General features: G+C 43.9%; 1 non-coding gene across 1 annotated transcript; it reads right to left on the reverse strand.

Annotated features, from left to right (window-relative positions):
• Positions 1-13,423: 13,423 nt before the first annotated feature.
• LOC119924712 lies at positions 13,424-13,561 on the reverse strand. The gene has a single exon (XR_005449408.1). It is a non-coding gene; the product is annotated as a small nucleolar RNA SNORA7 (small nucleolar RNA).
• Between the last annotated feature and the right edge of the window lie 603 nt (positions 13,562-14,164).

The raw sequence follows: 14,164 nt of genomic DNA on the forward strand, positions 1-14,164 counted from the left end.
CATACAGCAGACAAGTGGTGGAGCCGAGATTGGAACCAAAGTTCCTCTGACACCCAGGCTCTACCCGCTAGGCCATGCTGCTTCTCATACTAAGTGCTGGAGAGAGTACAGTGTAACAGAGTTGGTAGATATGATGATGACGATGGCATTTATTAAGCGCTTACTATGTGCAAAGCACTGTTCTAAGCACTGGGGGGATACAAAGTGATGAGGTTGTCCCACGTGGGGCTCACAGTCTTCATCCCCATTTTACAGATGAGGGAACTGAGGCCCAGAGAAGTGAAGTGACTTGTCCAGAGTCACACAGCTGACAAGTGGCGGAGCCGGGATTTGAACACATGACCTCTGACTCCAAAGCCCGTGCTCTTTCCCACTGAGCCACGCTGCTTCTCTAGATTTGTTCTCTCTAGATATGTTCTCTGCCCACAAGGTGTTTACAGTCTAGAGCTGACAGTCCTCCATCTAGGGTGGATTGGCTGAGAGAAGACCCTTGTGATATGAAAGGGAGAAGTGCCGTGGCCTAATGGATAGAGCCCTGTCCTGAGAGTCAGAAAGCCCTGGGTTCTAATCCTGGCTCTGCCTCTTGTCTGCTGTGTGTCCTTGGGCAAGTTACTCCACTTCTCCTGGCCTCAGTTACCTCACCTCTAATATGGGGATCGAGACTCTGAGCTCTTTGTGTGACAGGGACTGTGTCCAAAATGATTAGGCCGTTGCTACCCCAGTGCTCAGTACAGTGCTTGACACACAGTAAGCGCTGAACAAAAACCACAAAACCAACAAAACGCACAAAGCGAGGGGATCTGAAAGAGTCCCAGTGGAATTGTAGATGGGAAGATGTCTTCATTCTAAGCACCTTCACCAGTACTGACTAAGCATCCACTGTTTTCAGAGCACTATACTGGGCGGCTAATATGACGATGATGATGGAATCGCTTACTATATGCCAGGCACTGTACAAGGCGCTGGAGTGGATACAAGCAAATCGGGTTGGACACAGGCCCTGTCCCTCGTGGGGCTCACAGTCTCAATCCCCATTTTACAGATGAGGGAACTGAGGCGCGGAGAATGACCTGAGGCCCAAGGTCCCACAGCAGACAAGTGGCGGAAATCATCAACAACATCATCAATCGTATTTATTGAGCGCTTACTGTGTGCAGAGCACTGTACTAAGCGCTTGGGAAGTACAAGTTGGCAACATATAGAGACAGTCCCTACCCAACACCCAGTGTGTGGAAATGGGAGAGATGCTGTTCTGAGCACTTACAGTGCACAAAGTATTATGCTGGATCCCGATTGAGTGTAGAGTACTCTACCTGTCACCTAATGGGTACAGGGCACTGTATTCAATGCCCACCGTGTGCAAAGCACTTATATGGATAATAATAATCATAATCATGTTGTATTTGTTAAGCTCTCACTAAGTACTAGAGAAGCAGTGTGGCTCAGTGGAAAGAGCCCGGGCTTCGGAGTCAGAGGTCATGGGTTCAAATCCCTGCTCTGCCACTTGTCTGCTGTGTGACCTTGGGCAAGTCACTAACTTCTCTGAGCCTCAGTTACCTCATCTGTAAACTGGGGATGAAGACTGTGGGCCCCACGCGAGACAACCTGATCACCTTGTGTCACTTCAAGCGCTTAGAACAGTGCTTTGCACATGGTAAGCACTTAACAAATACCACCATTATTATTATTATTATTATTATTATTATTATTACTAAACACTAGGTTAAAATACAAGCAATTTGGATTGGACACAGTCTCTATTCATTCAATCATATTGATTGAGCGCTTACTGTGTGCAGAGCACTGTACTAAGCGCTTGGGAAGTACAAGTTGGCAACATATAGAGACGGTCCCTACCCAACAGTGGGCTCTATCCCCCTTGGGGCTAACAATTTCAATCCCCATTTTACAGACTAGGTAGCTGAGCCCCAGAGAAGTGAAGTGATTTGCACCTGGTCACACAGCAGACAAGTGGCAGAGCCAGGATTAGAACCCAGGTCCTACTAACTCCCCAGGCCATGCTCTACCCAGTACACCATGCTGTTTTATACTATGCCACGCAGAGCATCTACAGTGTGCAGAGCACTGTATTTTGGATTTTACCTGCCACCTCCTGCATGTGAAAAACGCTATGGTAGTAACTGAATGCGTGAAGAGCTGAGTCCTGGAAACCTAAAACATTCAGAGACTGAGCCCCCTTTTTCCTCTCCCCCTCCCCATCCCCCCGTCCTACCTCCTTCCCCTCCCCACAGCACCTGTATATATGTTTGTACAGATTAATTTCCTATTTATTTTACTTGTACATATTTACTATTCTATTTATTCTGTTAATGATGTGCATCTAGCTTTATTTCTATTTATTCTGATGCCTTGACACCTGTCCGCATGTTTTGTTTTGTTGTCTGTCTCCCCCTTCTAGACTGTGAACCCATTGTTTGGTAGGGACTGTCTCTGTATGTCGCCAACTTGTACTTCCCAAGTGCTTAGTACAGTGCTCCACACACAGTAAGTGCTCAATAAATATGATTGAAAGAATGAATGAATGAATGTATTCAGAGAACTATGCCAATCACCTACTGTGCAGAGAGCACTGCCCCTGCCATCTACTCTGTTCAGAGGATTGTGATGTGTGCCTTCTGCATGCTCAGCACTGTACTGAGGACTTACTATGAGCAGAGTATTGTACTGGATGCCAACTGTTTGCCAAGCATTGTTCTGAGCTGGGGGCCTTCTAATTAAGGCGCTTATTCAGCATTTACTCCAGGTTAAGCACTGAAGTAGATAAAACACAGTCAGCTGAGAGTCAGTCGCTTCCTCACATGGGGCTCACAATCTAAGAGAGAAGGAGAGTATTTAATCTTGTTCCCATTTCACAGATGAAGAAACAGGCACACTGAGAAGCACGGGAAGCAGCATGGCCTAGTAAATAGAGCACGGATCTGAGGGTCAGAGGACCTTTTTGTTGTAATCCCAGCTCTACCATTGGTATCTTCTGTGTCCCTAGCAAGGACCCTTAACTCCTTTGTGCCTCAGTTACCTCATCTATAAAATGCCCCCATTTGGGACAGGGACTTTGTCCAACCTGATTAGCTTGTATCAACCCCAATGGTTAGTATAGTGTCTGGCACTTGGTAAGCACTTAACAAATACCATACAAGAAAAAGGTCACACCCAAGTCACACAGCGGGCCAGGAGCAGAACTGAGGCTAGATCCTGGGTTCCTTGACTACCATTCCTGAGCTTTTTCACTCAGCAACAGCATCTAATGTGTGCAGAGCACTGCACTTAGAGGCTTGGAGCATTGGCGATCTCCCCCAGTAAATGAAGTCCTCATATTCCCACCAAAACCCTGTCCTCCCTATGACTTTCCCATCACTGTAGGCAACACCACCATTGAGTCCGTTCTTTCCTCTCCAACCAAACTGCTACCAACCCGATCCAAGCATTTATCAATTTTCACCTCGACTGTTGCATCAGCCTCTTTACTGACCTCCCTGCCTCCTGTCTCTCCCCTCTCCAGCTCACACTTCACTCTGCTGCACGGATCATTTTTCTACAAAAACGTTCAGTTCACTTCTCCCCACTGCTCAAAAACCTCCAATAGTTGTCCATCCGCCAAATATCGAACAGCCACAAATTCAGCTCTCTCCCTCCTATCATCAATCTAAAACTCCTATCCTCTAGCTCCAATTTACTCTTTGTATCTCCATCTCATCTATATCCCAGCCGTACCTTTGCTGACACTCTTCCTCTGGCTTGGAACTCCCTCCCCCTTTATAAATATTCAATTTAAAAAAATTGATTGATTGATTGTAAGTTTTTTGGGAACTGAAGTCTGGTCTTCTACTTTAATTGTATGTTCCCAAGTGCCCAATACAGAATTCCTTCTCATACACCCATTGACACTCTAATTCTCCATATAAATTTCCCTTCTCATTTAAAAATGTTTTTTTATAGAAAAGGGAAAACAATTGCTCAAAGCAAAGGCATTCAGGTAGAGAAAATAAACATGGTATTAGCGTAATTACTATAATTAAGCTAGATCCTTGTTCCAGCTTTCAATCTTGCCGAACCTTACAATTAAAAAAAAAAACTCCAGGATTAAACACAACACACACAAACACATACAAGCACTCACACACAAACACTGTAATTATTTCTATTGGCTGTTTCTTAGACGTTGGAAGCAATGGTTTGGACGACAGAACTTTTGAGATAATGGGCTGTCTTCAATCAAGCAATCATATTTATTGAGCGCTTACTGTGTGTAGAGCACTGTCATAAGCACTTGGGAGAGTACAAAAGGAGAACTTAGTACAGTGCTCTGCAAACCGTAAGTGCTCAATAAATACGATTGAATGAATGAATGAGAGTACACTGACTGTAAGCTCGTTGTGGGCAGGGAATGTGGCTGTTTATTATTGTATTTATTCTGTTGGTATTGACACCTATCTACTTTTCATTTGTTTTTTTGTTTGTCTCTCCCCCATCTAGATTTTAAGCCCATTGTTGGGTAGGGACCATCTCTATATGTTGCCTATTTGTACTTCCCAAGCGCTTAGTACACTGCTCTGCACACAGTAAGTGCTCAATAAATTCAATTGAATGATTGAATATAAGAATTCATGGCAGAGAAGGTGCATTCATTCATTCATTCAATCACATTAATTGAGCACTTACTGTGTGCAGAGCACTGTACTAAGCACTTGGGAAGTACAAATAGGCAACATATAGAGATGGTTCCTACCCAACAATGGGCTTAAAATCTAGATGGAGGAAGAGACAAACAAAAAAACGAACAAGTAGATAGGTGTCAATGCCATCAGAATAAATAGAATTATAGCTATATACACATCATTAATAAAATAAATTAGTAATATGTACAAATAAAATAGAGTAATAAATATGTAGAAATATATACAAGTGCTGTCAGGAGGGGAAGGAGGTAGGGCAGAGGGAGGGACGGGGCAATGGGAAGGGGAGGAACATGTTCTCTGCTCAGCTGACAGTTTAGAAGGGAAGGTAAACATTAAAATAAAGTCAGGGTATGTATATAAATGCCAGGGGGGTTGAAGGTGGGGTGACTATCAAGGGCTTAAAGGGTAAAGATCCAAATGTGAGGGTGATGCAGAAAGGAGAGAGAGTAGGAGAAAGGAGCACTTTGTCAGAAAAGACCTCTTGGAGGAGATGTGGCTTCAGTAAGGCTTTAAAGGTCGGGAAAGTGGTGGTCTGTCGGATTTGAAGGGGGAGGGATTTCCAGGACAGCGGCAGAATGGGGGTGAGGGGATCCATTAGCCACATTGATGAGATCGTGATGTTTCTTTTATTGATGGGCGCTGGAAAAGTTCTCCAGGTGAGTGAATGATTGAGGGATTTTGATTAAATTCCCTTTCAAACCCATCCTCCCTTGGAGTGAATTTGTTCAGTCCCATTTCTACCCTCATTTTCAGATAATTCCTTATAAACCCCAAGGTGCTTCCCATTAAACCCTCTACTTTCTTATGCATAAACCCTCAGTGAAACATAAACTTTATTTAATATTTTCTTTTAATAAGATTCTTCGAATGGCTATGAATTCACCAGGGAAAAGGCTGTGGAATATCAGAAGAATCTTTCAAGCTATTTCTTTCCCCCGTGGTTGTGTGAAGGCAGTTACTAAGAGGGTTTGAGTTTCTAAGCTCAGGAAAAGAGCATATAAATGCTCCTTAATTACTGGAAAACATCCCCATTTTCTTTTCTGGGGGCCAGGAGAACGTTGGCTATGGTTGTAGGATTTAATCAGCCCTTGTAATCTTGATGAAAATAATGACCATGTTTGTAATAACTAATTCTGTGGAAGATAACACTTATGGACTTCAGTCTGAGTGGAGAACAGGGAAATTGCTCTGCAATTTTCACATCATTTACAACTCAAGCGGAAATCGCAGGCTTTTTCAGCGAGTCAGCAGTTATTCTAGGTTGTAAATATTCCCCTAAATGATATCTTGAATTTGTACAGTTCTTTGATTTTTGCCAAAGTGCTTTCCCTTACCTTATCTAATTTTTTATGGTATTTATTAAGCCCTTACTATGTGCCTGGAACTGTACTAAGCACTGGAGTAGATACAAGCTAATCAGGTTGGAAACAGTCCATGTCCCACATGGGGCTCACAGACTTAATCCCCATTTTACAGATGAGGTGACTGTGGCACAGAGAAGTTCAGTGGCTTGCCCAAGGTCACACAAAGCCAGGATTAGAATCCAGGTCCATCTGACTCTCAGTCCACGCTCTATCCACTGGGCCATGCTGCTTCATTTTGTCCTGGAAGCAACTCTGGGCTAGACTAAATTCTTAGTGGGCAGGGAACATGTCTACCACCTCTGTTGTATTAAACTCATCCAAGTTTTTATTACAGTGCTCTGCATACAGTAAATACTCCATAAATATAATTGATCCATTGGTTGATTGACTGAGAGGGGAAAAAGACGCAAGTATTATTATCCCCAGTTTGCAGATCAGGAAATTTAGGCTTAGAGAGACAGCGTCGTCAAATAGAAATATCACAGGCCTGGGTTCTAATCCCTGTTCCGCCATTTGTCTGCTGTGTGAGCTTGAGCAAGTCACATCACTTCTCTGTGACTCAGTTGCCTCATCTGTAAAATGGGGGTGAAATACCTGTTATCTCTCCCTCCTAGACTGTGAGCTTCATGTGGCTCTGCCACTTGTCAGCTGCGTGACTTTGGGCAAGTCATTTAAACTTCTCTGTGCCTCAGTTACCTCATCTTTAAAATGGAGATTAAGACTGTGAGCCCATGTGGGAAAACCTGATTACCTTGTATCTCCCCCAGTGCTTAGAACAGTGCTTGGCATATAGTAAGTGCTTAACAAATACCATTATTATTATTATTATTATTATTATTATTATTATTATTATTATTGTTATTAATATATGTTGCCAACTTGTACTTCTCAAGCACTTAGTACAGTGCTCTGTACATGGTAAGCACTCAATAAATATGATTGATTGATTGATTGATCGATATTATTACTGTCTAGAAATAATAACCAAGCACTTAGAACGGTATTCAAGTGCTTTGCACAGCACTCTGCATACAGTAAACAATCAATAAGTACCATAGATTGATCATTAGAGGGGTTGTGACATCTCTCCTACTCTCCCAAGCACTTAGTACAGTGCTCTGCACTCAGTAAGCGCTCAATAAATACCACTGAATGAATGAATGAAGTGGCACAGTAGGTGAGTACAGAGCTGGGACTAAGGCACAAGCCACTGATTCCCTCCGCCAAGCCCCACTTTAGAAAGTCTATTGAACTCTCTAATGAATGGATCCTGCAATCAGACGTATGAAGTGCTCAGAGCAGTGCTTGGCACGTAGTAAGCGCTTAACAAATACCATTATTATTATTATTATTATTATTATTATTATTATTATTATTATTATTATTATTATTATTGTAACTGTCCTTCATATTCAAAGGAGACACCGTTGACAGCAAAGTTCACCTATAATAATAATAAAACAGTCTTTGTTAAGCGCTTATTACGTGCCAGGCACTGAGAACGTGTGTTTCAGAAAGGGCTAATGCAGGATACACAGTCCCAGCCAGACTATACACTAAAAAACGTTGTCCCTTGCTGTGCTGTTGATGACAGTGCTGCTGATAATGGTATTTGTTAAGCGCTTGCTAAGTGTCAAGCACTGTTCTAAGCTTTTGAGTGTCTGTTTATTGTTGTACTGTACGCTCCCAAGTGCTTAGTAAAGTGCTCTGCACACAGTAAGCCCTCAATAAATAGGATTGAATAAATGAATGCAAGTTAATCAGGTTGGACACAGTCCCTGTCCCTGACGGGGCTCGTAGTCTTAATCCCTGTTTAGGGAAGCAGCGAGGCCTAGTGGAAAGAGGACGGGCCTGGGAGTTGGAGTATATGGGTTCTAATCCTGACTCTTCCACATGTCTGCTGTATAACCGTGGGCAAGTCACTTTCCTTCTCTGGGCCTCAGTTACCTCATCTGTAAAATGGGGATTAATTCTGTGAGCCCCATGTCGAACAGAGATCGTGTCCAACGTGACTACCTTATATCTACCACAGTGCTTAGGAGAGAGCTTGGAACACAGTAAGCATTTAACAAGTACTATTACTATTATTATTATCATTACTAGAGAAGTAGCGAGGCTCAGTGGAAAGAGCACGGGCTTTGGAGTCGGAGGTCATGGGTTCAAACTCTGGCTCTGCCAGTTGTCAGCTGTGTGACTTTGGGCAAGTCACTTAACTTCTCTGTGCCTCAGTTACCTCATCTGTAAAATGGGGACTAAGACTGTGAGCCCCCCATGGGACAACCTGATCACCTGGTATCCCCCCAGCGCTTAGAACAGTGCTTCACACATAGGAAGCGCTTAATAAATGCCATCAAAAAAAACCCGATCACCTTGTAACCTCCGCAGCATTTAGAACAGTGCTTTGCACATAGTAAGCGCTTAATAAATGTCATTATTATTATTATTATTATTATTATTACTAGTAAAGCCACTTTACAGATGAGGTAACCAAGGCCCAGAGAAGTGAAATGATTTGCCCATGGTCACACAGCAGAAAAATGGCAGCGCTGGGATTAAAGACCAGGTCCTTCCGACTCCCAGGCCCAGGCTCTCTCCTCTAGGCCGCGTTGCTTCTAAGGTTAAGTAGAAGCATCTTATAATTAATATTTGTAACATCTGGTGTTGTTTTCTCCTTTCCTTTTCGTCATTTTTCATAAGAAACTTTGGCTCAAAAAGAGTCACTCCCTTCTTAAATTCCATGCACCATGCAAATCTTCCTTAGCCACTGATTCCTGTTTTCATTTGGGATAAGACATTGCCAGAGGCAGGTAATAGATGCTCATTACAGGGCTCGAACATGACAGCTCTCTGCGTACAATAAGCATCCGATAGAATGTCCTGCACGGGCGAGCACTCAATTCATAATATCGCCTGATCGATCAAAGAGGATCTAATGCAGGCCAGGCTGGGAATTGGGATGGAAAAACACTGAAGTTATGAGGTGCTATAATTTCATTTCAATAGAAAGGAAAGTGCAAATATCGAACAGATTTTCCCGTTTGAAGAGCCAGAGGCCCATTTGAGGCGTGATAACGATACCCAAGAAGGAACTTGAGGGATTCCTGGGAAGGAGGATGGGTGGGAGGGGGAGTGAATTCAGGTGCCCTGGGTTCTCCTCTTCCTCCATCTCATTTATGCTAGAAAACATTCAAGGTTTATTTCTGCCAAGCCTGACTCCTGGGAAGCAGTATTGCCTCGTGGATAGAGAACAGGCTTTTGAGTCAGAAAGACCTGGGTTCTAATTCTGACTCTGCCACTTGTCCGCTGGGTGACCTTGGGCAAGTGCTTCACTTCTCTGTGCCTCAGTTCCCTCATCTGTAAAATGGGGATTAAGACTCTGAGCCCCATGTGGGTCAGGGACTGTGTCCAACCTGATTAGCCTGTATCTACCCCAGCACTTAGAACAGTGCTTGAAACATAGTAAGTGCTTAATAAATGCCATCATCGTGCTTTGCACATAGTAAGCGCTTAATAAATGCCATCATTATTATTATTATCAACACACACACACTCAGAATGTAAAGTCCTCTGGAATGCCATGCAATGTGTCTTTAGCCATGGAAACCTCTACTCTGTATTAAGGACTGGCTATGTGTGGGTGATCAAAATGGACCTCAGAACTGGAGTAAAGGAAAGGAACCCTTCTCTCTGACCTTTCTCCTAAGGATGATTTTAGGAAAAAGAACCTCCAGGGGTAACAAAACAGGAGTTCTCTCTAGATGGCCTACAGAGAAGCCCATGCTGTGTGACCTGGGCACGTTACTTCACTTCTCTGTGCCTCAGTTACCTCATCTGAAAAATGGGGATAGAGATTGGGAGTTATGTGTGGAACAGGGACTGTGCCCAACCCAATTTGCTTGCATCCACCCCAGTGTTTAGTACGGTGCCTGGCATATAGTAAGCACCTAACAAATACCGTTACCATTATTACTATTATTATTATTGTTATATTGTACTCTCTAAAACACTTAATACAGTGCTCTGCACACGGTAAGTGTTCAGTAAATATGACTCACTGAGTGAAGCTCCATAGGCAATACTTTCATTTTAATAATAATGATGGCATTTATTAAGAACTTACTACATGCGAAGCACTGTTCTAAGCGCTGGGGAGGTTACAAGGTGATTAGGTTTTCCCACGTGGGGCTCACAGTCTTAATCCCCATTTTACAGATGAGGTAACTGAGGCACAGAGAAGTGAAGTGACTTGCCCAAATTCACATAGCTGACAAGTGGTGCAGCTGGGATTTGAACCCATGACCTCTGACTCCAAAGCCCACGCTCTTTCCACTGAGCCACGCTGCTTCTCAATCAATAGTATTTATTGAGCACTTACTATGTGCAGAGCACTGTCCCAAGCACTTGAGAGAGTTTAATAGAACAGAGTTGTTAGACACATTCCCTGTTCACCAATGAGCTAACAATCAATCATTCAGACAAGGTACTTATTGAGAACTTGGTGTGCAGAGCACTGTACTAAGTGCTTGGGAGAGTATATACTGATTATGGTATTTGCTAAGCACTTACTGTGTGCCAAGCACTGTTTTAAACATTGGGGTAAATACAAGGTAATCGGGTTATCCCGCATGGGACTCACACTTTTAATCCCATTTTACAGATGAGGTAACTGAGGCACAGAGAAGTTAACTGACTTGCCCAAGGTCACACAGCAGACAAGTGGTGGAATCGGGATCTCATCTTTACAACATCACCAAGATCCACCTTTTCCTCTTCATCCAAACCACTACCTTGTTACTACAATCACTCATCACATCCCGACTGGATTAATGCGTCAGCCACCTTTCTGATCACCCATCCTCTTGTCTCTCCCCACCTTAATCTATACTTTGCTCTGCTGTCCGGAGGATCTTTCTACAGAAGTGCTCTGGGCATGTCACTCCCCTCCTCAAAAATCTACAGTGGTTGCCTATCAACCTTCACATAAAGCAAAAACGCCTCACTATTGGCTTCAAAGCTCTCCATCACCTTGCCCCTTCTTACCTCACCTCCCTTCTCTCCTCCTCCATCCCAGCCTGCACACTCCGCTCCTGTTCCGCTAACCTCCTCATTGTGCCTCATTCTTGCCTGTCCTGCCGTCGACCCCCTGCCCACGTTCTACCTCTGGCCTGGAATGCCCTCTTTCCACATATCCGCCAAACTAGCTCTCTTCCTCCCTTCAAAGCCCTACTGAAAGCTCACCTCCTCCAAGAGGCCTTCCCAGACTGAGCCCCCACCTTATCCTCTTCTCCTCCTCCCCTCCCCATCGCCCCCACTCCCTCCCTCTGCCCTACCCCCTTCTCCTCCCCGTAGCACTTGTGTATATTCGTACATATTTATTACTCTTATTAATGATATGTATATATCTATAAATCTATTTATTTTGATGTTATTGACACCTGTCTACTTGTTCTGTTTTGCTGTCTGTCTCCCCCTTCTAGACTGTGAGCCTGCTGTTGGGTAGGGACTGTATATGTTGCTGAATTGTACTTTCCAAGCACTTGGTACAAGTGCTCAATAAATATGATTGAATGAATGCATGCATGTACATATTTATTATTCTATTTATTTTATTAATGATGTGTATACATCTATAATTCTATTAATTTAAAATGATGCTATTAATGCCTGTCTACTTATTTTGTTCTGCTGTTTGTCTCCCCCCTTCCAGACTGTGAGCCCGTTGTTGGGAAGGGATTGTCTCTGTTGCCAAATTGTACTTTCCAAGTGCTTAATACAGCGCTCCACACACAATAAGTGCTCTATAAATACAATTGAATGAATGAATGAAGGCCTCTTGAAGGAACTGTGATTTGAATAAGGCTTTGAAGGAGGGGAGAGTGGTGGTCTACAGCATATATGACTGGGGAAGGGAGTTCCAGACCAGGGGATCTTTAATTTTTCAACCTTCCACTTCTTCTGCATGCCTCCAAGGGCTCAGCCGATGGTCTGAGCCTCACAGGTATCCAGGGCAGCCGATCCCAACCCCACGGTTCAGTTGGCTCTGCTTTTAACCAGGCTAATAGTGCCTCTGGAAGGGTGACCTTCACAGGATTCCCCTCGTGGCTCCCTTGTTTGGTTGGGGGAACATTTTGGAAAACAAAACACATAGCACGTTTCTTCCAGACTCCATAAGTCCTCGTTAGAAACCCTGTCTAAAATACCACGGCCGTCTACCAAGAGTGAGAGGTAATGCTTTTTGGGTGAAAGTATAATAAATGAGTCTGCATGAATCCATGAATCCACACCAGTATGCATGCATGCAAGCACACACACACACACACACACACACACACACACACACACACACACACAATATGTCTCATGATGTGTTGTCAATGGCAGTTCTATTTACAGTTTCAAGAATTATGAGAATATTCACATCAAGTATTCAAACCATAGCTACCAACCTCTTTATCCGGGCTAATTGGTCAATCAATCAATGGTATTTATTGAGCACTTACTGTGACCTGAGCACTGTCCTTAAGTGCTTGAGAGATTACAATACAGTAGATCATTCAATCAGTGAATGACGTTTATTGAGAGTTTGCTCTGTGCAAAATCTTGGGAAAGCAGATCACTCTATCAGTGGTATTTATTGAAAGCTTACTGTGTGCACAATCAATCAATCAATCAATTGTATTTATTGAGCGCTTACTGTGTGCAGAGCACTGTACTAAGCGCTTGGGAAGTACAAGCTGGCAACATATAGAGACAGTCCCTACCCAACAGTGGGCTCACAGTCTAGAAGGGGGAGACAGAGAACAAAACCAAACATACTAACAAAATAAAATTAATAGGATAGGTACAAGTAAAATAAATAAATAAATTTATTTTTTTACTGCTTACACAGCAGTAAGCACTCGGGGAAGGACAGTGCAACAGAATTCTTGTGTTGATTCTTGGACCTGATTCTTGCCTTCAAGGAGTTTACGGATTAAACGAATTATAAAATCCCTCCCAAGAGAGTAGACATCTTTATCCTCTAATTTTCCACCGGTATGCCGGAAATACTCTAACGATCAATCAATCAATTAGTGGTATTTATTGAGCACTTACTGTGGGCAGAGCACTATACAAAGCCCTTGGGAAAGTTGTTGCTGTTGCTTTATGCTGTCAAGTCGTGTCTGATCCATAGCGATGCCACGGACACATCTCTCCCAGAACGCCCCACCTCCATCTGCGATCGTTCTGGCAGTGTATCCAGAGAGTTTCCTTGGTAAAAATACCGAAGCGGTTTAACATTGCCTCCTTCAGAGCAGTAAAGCTGAATCTCCGCCCTCTACTATCTCACATGACGCTGCTGCCCAGCACAGGGGAGTTTTGACTTGTAGCAGATTGCCTTCCGCTCACTAGCCACTGCCCAAGCTAGGAACGGAATGGGTAGGCCTCTGCTTCACTCTTCCTCCCTTAGCCGAGACTGGTAGAGAACTGGAAACTCTCCAGATGCGACCCTGAGAGGTGCCTTGGGAGAGTACAATATAACAATACAACGGTCGGTCGACATGTTCCCTGCCCACAATGAGCTTTCTGGGTCTCAGGCTCGCCTTCGGGGAGGCACCTGGGCCCAACATTTTTCTAAGAAGGTCTGTGAGAGCGAGACAGCATCCACATCAAAGTTCCCAGAGCCTCAGAGGAGACTGACGGGGTAAAATAGCTGCAGGCCAGGAAACCTAATGAAAGATAAACTTTTCACAAGAGTGCAGTCAGAGAGAAGGCGGGGAAGGGAGGAATAGGAAGATCCAGGGAGTAGAGCTAGAGAGGCGAGAGAGAAAATAAAGGTGGACCCAAGAGAGGAAACCAGAACAAGAATCTCTTCACATAAAAACAGGGAAAAAGATCAAAAGAAGGAAAGGAAGGCAGAGGGAAATGTCCAGTCTCGTGATACTTGAAGTGGACTCCCTGGGGCTGCCTGTGGAAAGGAGAGAGGCTTACAGGTCACCCTGGGTCCCCCTCGACACTTCTGAGGGGAAGACCAAGGGGGCTTCAAAGCTCTCCATCCCCTCGCCCCCTCCTCCCTCACCTCCCTTCTCTCCTTCTCCAGCCCAGACCGCATCCTCCGCTCCT

Source organism: Tachyglossus aculeatus, chromosome 2 (assembly GCF_015852505.1).
Source record: "Tachyglossus aculeatus isolate mTacAcu1 chromosome 2, mTacAcu1.pri, whole genome shotgun sequence".
In the NCBI taxonomy this organism is placed as follows: domain Eukaryota; kingdom Metazoa; phylum Chordata; class Mammalia; order Monotremata; family Tachyglossidae; genus Tachyglossus; species Tachyglossus aculeatus.